At 41.6% G+C, this 8532-nt stretch overlaps 1 pseudogene; it reads left to right on the forward strand.

Moving 5' to 3' along the window:
- Positions 1-353: 353 nt before the first annotated feature.
- Positions 354-3049, forward strand: LOC147610959 (uncharacterized; annotated as a pseudogene).
- The last annotated feature ends 5483 nt before the right edge of the window (positions 3050-8532 follow it).

Genomic DNA, 8532 nt, shown 5'->3' on the forward strand with positions numbered 1-8532 from the left:
CTCCCTAGCGACTCTTCCTCTGTCACAAGGCCGCTACTGTCTTCCGCTTTATCACCAGCCAGCCTTGCTATACAAGGCGACCACCTTTTCCAGCGCTTTCGCTTCTAGTCCCGCCGAATCCCAGCCGGCTCTGCCCACACCAGCTTCTTCTTTTCTGTAGCTGCTTCCCAGAGCCCCCTGCTCCCAACTTCACACAGCGAACCCTTTTTTCACCCGGCCTGCCAACTGGACTTCTTCGCCAACCTTCTCTTCACGTGCTTGGCAAAGCAGTGCTGGCATCCAAACAAGTATCCATGTGGCTATTGTTTTATTGGCACATTAATCATTATTTTTTTATTTAAAAAACCTAAGAGATGGCCACCCTTATTCCTTCCTTTTCACACCAATTTAAAGGCAACCTTAGCCACATCAATATTCAATTGCCCTTCATGCTTCCACACCTTCAAATACAACCTGCGAAATCCCACTCATTTCTTGGGACGCGCACACATTCAGAGCTGCCAAACAGCTGATTCCACCTGAGTAACCCACATTCTAGACAAGCCTGTACATGCTCATAGCAAAACCGTCCACCATGTACATCTGCCAAGGCATCCCCGGGCAAAACTCTCCACACGCCACGCATTCCATATGTACACAGGCACAGGGACTTCTGCTAGCCCTCGGAATATCATGTACACTGTGGCACTTAATCCCATGTATTTGGATTTGCATTTAATGGCCTCACATACATGGTTTCACACCATAGACGTGCCATGGCACGACAACGATTGAGCATTTTAAGTAGTAGATATTGTGGGTACAAAAAGTGCCATATATTATAACACTTTAAAGACATTGAAATATTTAAAGAAAATAGACAAATAGCTTAAAATTTTCTCAAAAAATCAAGTCAAGCTCTATATTATGTAAAGATCTAATGTCCAAAGTGGGAATCTTATATGAGTTTTTATGTAAAAGATATTAGTATTTTATGGAATCTGTCCAAATTTGGAACAGGGTGTATACATTGACGTTGTACCTAAGGAAATGAGGACTTTTGACTATTTAATGCTTAATCAAATTATGCAACTATATTCCAAACTTTGCATGTGAGTTTCGAACAAAAGAACTTGAAAGGAAATTCCTTTGTTAGCTAGGAGAGATTAGCCACTAAAGGAAAACAAATGCCTGTTTTTTTACTGTTTACAAGGTGCCTGAGTGGACAAAATTGGGCACCCTGATCTTGCAACCATCCCGTACTGTATACAAAGTGGCTATTAATTGCACACCATTCAAGATGGTATATGGCCAAGAAGCAATCATGCCATGGGAATTTTTCATTCCTAGTCTTCCTGTTGCTACTCAAGAGGGTTGGGATGGTAATCCCTTAGTAGAGCGTTTGTATATCCTTGAGCGGCTAAACAAAGAAAGACAATTGGTGGTGTACAATGCCCTTGTGGAAAAGGATAGAAGGAAGAAATTGTTTGATCGCCACCTGAAAGACAAGGATATCAAAGTTGGGGATAAATTCCTGATGTATGGAGTGCGTAACGAAAAGAAGAAGCTCAAATATGCTGGTAAGGGGCCGTATAGAGTATGTGAAATTACCTCGCAAGGTACCATCCGAGTGGAGACTCTCGACGGAGTTGAAACCATTGGATTCCTCAAACAATGGGAGTAAATTCAAAAGATACTATGACCTCCTAAGCCAAGAGGAGTTACATGCAATCCATCAGAAGAAGGCAGCTAAAGAACAAGCTGAGCTTAAGAAGATACAAGCGAGAGTAAAGAACATCAATAGCGTCTTAAATAGGTGCCAACGAGAAGCCAACTTGGGGATTACGCAAGCATTTTTCGAGGAGGCAGAGGAGGATTCACTGGAATCTGACCCGCCTCTAAGATACCCAATTGAGCTACAGAGTCCTTGCGGGGAGGTACTGTATAATGCATTATTAGATACGGGAGCTCAACACAATTTGCTATCATATGGAGTGTGGTGTCAACTTGGAAAACCACCTTTATCCAAGATTGCTATCCAAGTTAAGAGCATCAATAAGAGGAAAACCCTTGTCTCACAAATTCTGCACACTCCTGTTGCCTATGACAAGGGGACTGTAATTCAAAGCTTTTTGGTTATGCTTGCTGGTACCATGGAGGGGACTGTAAACTTAGGGCGCAAATGGATGTTAGCCACCAAGTGCAATATTGATTGGGCAACCAGGCGAGTTACAATGCAAGAACCAGCTCTCAGTCTGACCGCTCAAAATCCTGCACCTAAGCCATCAACTCTGGGACAAAACGCTAGATAACAAAAATCACAAAGTCAAGTGGCCACACCATCTTTGATTGTTTGCCACCCCTCTAACGCTTCAACGCCAAGAGTGGAAACAGGCAGTGTGGTCTCCAAGGCTCCGCTTACTATACCAGAGAATACATATAAATGGGTCCCAAAAGCTTCGTTAACGGCTACCTCCACTGCTCAATCTTGTTCAAACAAGAAGCCTCGTAGTAGGAAAGCACCTACCCGCCGGAGAAAAGGCAACGTAATATCACGTTGGATTCCTAAAATATTATTAGCAGCCCAAGGGTACTACAAAGGGAATGACCAGATTTGGGTCCCTAAACATAAGCTGAATCCCTCTACATTGCCTGTAAAGCCTTGTAAACCAAATGTTGCCACCCCAATGACAATTCAAGACCATGGTAAAGGAAAGGTTACGGAGTGCTCCATACCACTTCTTCTAGAGCTAGTTTGGATTCCCAAACTATATCGATCGATACCACCTAGCTCAGGAAGGGGGAAGCCACATGAAGCTTCTAGCTCCTCATGCCAGGCACACGTTGATATAGAAGTTTCTGCACACTCTACACCTACCCTTGTCAATACACACCAAGAAACTAATAAGTCTATGTCTCCCCTTGTAAAAGTATCGTCTCGAAAGCCATTTCCTCCGTTCGGTCATGGGAGCGTACACTACCATCTCTGCAATTTGATGTGGCCACAAGGGTCATAAAAAGCTATTTGCCCACATCACCACCTATAACCCACTGGACAAATTGGTTCTAAGGGGCTACAACATTGTTGCAAAAAATATGATCTACCCAAGGAAGGAGGGAGAGCATGTACTCACATTCGACATTCTATTGCTTCCTCCCTAACCTTCTTCCCTGACCATGTAACTCCCAAATTCGAGGGGATGTATATATATAGCTTCATACACAAAAAAGAAAAGAAAAGAAAAATAAAAAATAGTAAAAAGAGAAAGATCACATTAAGAGGAGAAATATCCGCATACAATTAGGAACAAGATTGACCTGTCTTCATAAACCTACTGATGGTATATCTGTGTTTGCAGATATGGCACATGCACGAGCATCACACACTTCATCCACTCCCACCTTTGGTGAGAGGTATCATCTGTACCTTTCTCAGATATTTCACATAAGCTATCCTGTAATTAAAACCAAATTGGATCATATAGATGTACTAGCCAGAGAGGGAAATGTTGAGGAATTAGAATGGATAATTCACCTGTTGACCACCACGACTGACCCCTACTCCGTAGAGGACGTATCCCCGAGAGCCCAAGACTTTCCTTTTCCACACGATGACTATCCTCGCATAGTTACATTCTTGACGAGTTTATGTGGATGGGAAAATGAAGAAGATATATCTGACGATGAATGGACGGATGAAACTCATGGCACTACTGCCGAGGCTGATTTTATTTTTTTGGATGATGATGCGGATAGAGGCTTAGCCTTAGGGCTAGAGCCAGAACTGGACAACATCCTCTTACCTTGATCCTCAGTATTAGTATGGTGAGTCGTGACTCGTAGGTAGGTTAGTGTTTTCAAGTTGTTTCTAGTTTTGTGTCCTTAAACGAGTGCTTATTTTTTCCCCACTGATGTGCCTCTCGAGGTATAGTGTTTGTTAGTTAATTGTACAGGTTGAAAAGTTGGAGGTGGGTTTGCTTTCAAGTCCTGAGACTGCTGCATGAACTATAATGCATGACCACATGGAATTTGTCAAAGCACTACTTAGTTTTTGAAGTTGCCTAACGTGTTAGTGTAAATCATTAATGAGTTTAAACTTATTTGAGAAATTCTTAGAAATGCATGAGGTCTTTAGTTAACCTTGGAATATGGTTGTCTTAGGTCTAGGGTTAAAACCATCTTAATGTTTGAACAACCTAGCCGTGTGTGTGTTGACCTTTGAGACATAGCTTTTACCGCTTTGTCGAAAGGATGTAAGAACACATTATAGTTCAGGAGCGAAAATCCAAAGAAATAAATAAAATAAAAAGAAAAGCCTACAAAAAATGGCAATGTAAGTCTTTTATGTGCTTTCATGTCGGCCTATCGTCCTATTGACACTTGGTATAGGCGAGGAGTATTCTACTCTCCAAACCAATGCCCTGGGTTGGTAGGGGGTAGCCTTGCCTAAGGTGAGCTAATAGATTCCTGGAGAATGCCTTGTGTTAATCATGGCACCATGATCGATGCTAGTTTTGCCTTAGGGAGGTTGCCATTGTGTGTAAAAATTATCACGTGCATAAAAGAAATAAAGGCAAAAGGCTCCTATGACTTTGATGTTTCTTATGTCCCTAGGCTCTTGAGATTAGCTTGTTCTTAGCACATTGTGGTCATCTGTTTATTTATTAAGCTTGGTAATTTTCTCTGACTTAGGCCAGTTATAGACCTTGAGTAACCTTCGACACCTTGCTGACTCTTGAATTACTTTCAATAATTTTAAACTCCTGTTAATTTGCTATGCTAGCTCATTCATGTGACCCCTTAAACTAAGTTCTCATGGCAAACTTCCATTGTGGTCTAACATGCTTGATTTTATTACGCTTTATATCTTTTGAATTCCAGCATACTTTCACTCTACTTCCCTGTTTTGCAGATACACTCTACCACAACAAACCCTGTCGATCTTACCATACCATAGCTTCCGAGGACGGAATCTACATCAGGAAAGGGGGCATGTTAACCTATGGCGGACATTGAGACGTATTACTTTTTATGTCATATAATTAATTTAAGTATTCTGAGTCATGGGCCAGGCTTGTCGGCACCACATGTAAAGGATAAAGGGATTGGGTGATCGCCAATGAGAGGCGCACCTCGAATGTCATCAGGATAAGGGTTAGGATCGGTCGGCCATGTGTGGGCACCCATGTGTGAACGGCTAGGTCACATATAAGAGTCAAATGTAACCCTAAGACCTCTCATTCTCAATGTGTTGCATACAAGGAGTGCTCTTGCTTTATCTTCTCCATCCCCTTCTCCTGCGTGTGTGTGTGTGTGTGTGTGTGTGTGAGAGAGAGAGAGAGAGAGAGAGAGGGTAGCGATCAAGCATTGCATGGTGGCACAACGGCGGCGGGGTGGTAGAGCAGCGACGATGGCTCCTTCTTCATCTCGGCACGAGAATCCTTCATAATGGCGGTCTGAGCGGTGAGTGACACACCATTGCTCCCTGTTTGAGCTTGCTGGTTTTTGGTTGTGTGCTTGCAGCCATTCGTGGCTCGCATACGGTGCCTAGCAAGTCCCCAGCTCCGACATGTGCGGCAAGAGCGCACAGATAATGAGGTCATAGAAGAAGAGTGCCGACATGAAGAAATCATCGAATATGTGGAGCACTATTTCAAGAATGAGATGTCCTCTATGTGGCCCTAATTCTAGAGTGATACTTATAGCATTTGTTTAGTTTGAGTCTCTTAAATCGTCCCCCATATGGACCACCAATCTTTTTTTATGTCTAAAGTTTGAAGTGTGTGGGATTGAAATGACCACATCAAGGATTCCCCCACCCTCCCAAAAGACCAATTTTATCAGAAGATGAACTACCTCTATTCTAAGATTGACAAAAATAGAATTGTCATAGAAGTAGAGTTCTGACATGAAAAAATCATCGAGTATGTGGAGCACTATTTTAAGAATGAGAGATCCTCTATGTGGCCCGCATTTTAGAGTGATAATTATAGCATTTGTTTAGTTTCAGTCTCTCTTAAAACGTCCCCCATATGGACCACCAATCTTTTTTATGTCTCAAGTTTTAAGTGTGTGGGATTGAAATGACTATCACATCAAGGATTCCCCCACCCTTCCAAAAGACTGGTTTTATCAGAATATTAACTACCTCTATGCTAAGATTGACAAAAATAGAATTGAAATACCAGTCACCTAAAGATACTAAGCTTAGCTAAGGGATTGAGTAGATCGTATGCATGGTTTCTCCCTAGGTGAATTCCTCTCCAACCTAAATTCGGTGTGTTTTTTGGTGAGCATTTTTTAACGAGTGCTTTTTGGTTTTAAGGCAATCGATTTCTCTCTCTATTCTCTCTCTCTCTCTCTCTCTCTCTCTTCCTCTCTTCTCTCAATTTACTACAATTTCATAGCATGCTTTTTTGAAAAGACACCATAAAAGATGAAACTTCCATTATGTTCCAAAGAAAATTACAAGACTTTTGCATATTTTGACCACAACCTATGAGATGTTGAGCACAAGTAACAGTACAAGAAAGCACTTGAGACCTTATAACACTATTGGGACTTCGTTATCATCTCTCTCTCTCTCTCTCTGTCTCCTCTCAATTTATTATAATTTCGGTGCTATTTGTTTACAAAAACACCATAGAAAGATGAAACTTCCATTATATTCCAAAGCAAAATTACAAGACTCCAACATATTATGACAAACACCTACGAGATGTTGAACACAAGTAACATGGCATGAAAGCATGTGGGACCTTATAATACTTTTAGGCCTCAACTATCATCTTTGACTACTCAGACTACCCTACATTTTCAATGAAGGTGGCAACTTCTCCTTGAAGAGGAGCCTCTTTTACCTCTTTAATGATGCCAAAGGCTCTCCACATCCCAATGGATGTTTTCGCTTTCACCTCTAGTATATTCTTGTCTGCAAGGTCTACCACCTGCTTTACTAGGAGCTTCTTGTAAAGCTCTTGTACTTCTAACGTTGTTGTCCATACCTTCAAAAGGGCATCCGATCTTGGTTCCCTTTCTTTGAGGTACATGAAAGATGCAAGAGCTTTAATTAAGATGCTTGCAAATGCCGTATTATTAGAGGGATTGGTGGATGAAGCCATGAAAGTAAAGTGTATGCCCAACCTATGCTAATATGAAGAAATAAGGGATTGGTGGGGTAGGATGTATCCCTCCAATAAGAGTAGTGGTTAATGATAAACTCTATTCTATTTATAGGTTCCTCCACCCAATTAGTGGAGATGTGTCAATCAACCACTTGGTGGAAACTTTCCTTCATGGGCTCCTCTTCTTCACAAATAATGGCACTGCTTGCAACACGATTATTATTGCGTGTTGTAGGATCAAAAGCCTCACTGGAAATTCTAATCCAAATGTATTGTCATGTTGCTTGATGTGGCAACTTGCGACGTGCCCAAATTCTGAAGTAGTGAAATCTCGTCTGGATTTTCGGTGAAACCCTTAGATTGTAAACGAGTTTGGGAAGGCATATTGTGACTTTCTTGTTGTTCCAGAGAGGTGAGTGAAAGAGAGAGTAAACAAGAGAGATTTTGAGAGGGTGAGATTGAAGAGAGAGAGAGAGAGAGAGTGGGGAGAGTATACGCTACAAGGGGGGAGGACAAGGTCTGACAGGGTGAGATCGACTTGAGAAAGAGAGGGAGGAGAGTATGCACTCGATAGAAGAGGAAAGGGTTTGAGAGGGTGAGATTGCTAGAGGGGCAAGGAGAGGGTTTGAGAGGGTGAGATCAAGGTCAGAGAGAGAGAGACAGAGAGAGACTAGGCGATTATGGCACTAGAGGGGGGTAGGCGATTATGGCACTAGAGGGGGGTAGGCGATTATACTGGAGAGAGAGGAGGGGAGAGCTGTTTATTAATGGACACCACCAACCATGTTGGTAGGTGCCATCATGTGTATTACCGAGTGGGGTTAGGCGATTATGGCACTAGAGGGGGGGTAGGCGATTATGCGAGAGAGAGAAAGAGAGAGAGAGAGAGAGAGAGAGAGCCGTTTAATGGATACCACCTGCCATGTTCGTAGATTCCATGTGTATTTCTCGAGCTCTTGCAATACACATGGCAGTACCACGTGTATTGCCCGAACGTAGATAATACACCTAACAATTCCATGTGTAACGTTGTAATGTGTCAATACATGTGGCGTGCCATGTGTATTGCCCACACTCCGGTAATACACGTGGTATGCCATGTGTAACGCCTGACCATTGGCATTACATGTGACACGCACATCAAGTGCAGCCATGCGTAATGCTCGAGTGTCGGTATTACACATGCCATGCCATGTGTTATGCCCAAGCATGGGCATTACACATGGCAAATTCCATGTGTAATATTATAATATTTTTATTTATATTTATAAATATTAAATTATATAGATATATATATATTAATATATATATATTTATATTCAAAAATATAAATATAAATATATACATATTAATATATATATACACATAAACATTAATATGTATAGATACACATACATAAAATCTATATAATAAATATTGTATATGTCTA

Source organism: Cibotium barometz, chromosome 48 (assembly GCF_041138505.1).
Source record: "Cibotium barometz isolate CiBa-2024 chromosome 48, ASM4113850v1, whole genome shotgun sequence".
Taxonomy (NCBI): domain Eukaryota; kingdom Viridiplantae; phylum Streptophyta; class Polypodiopsida; order Cyatheales; family Cibotiaceae; genus Cibotium; species Cibotium barometz.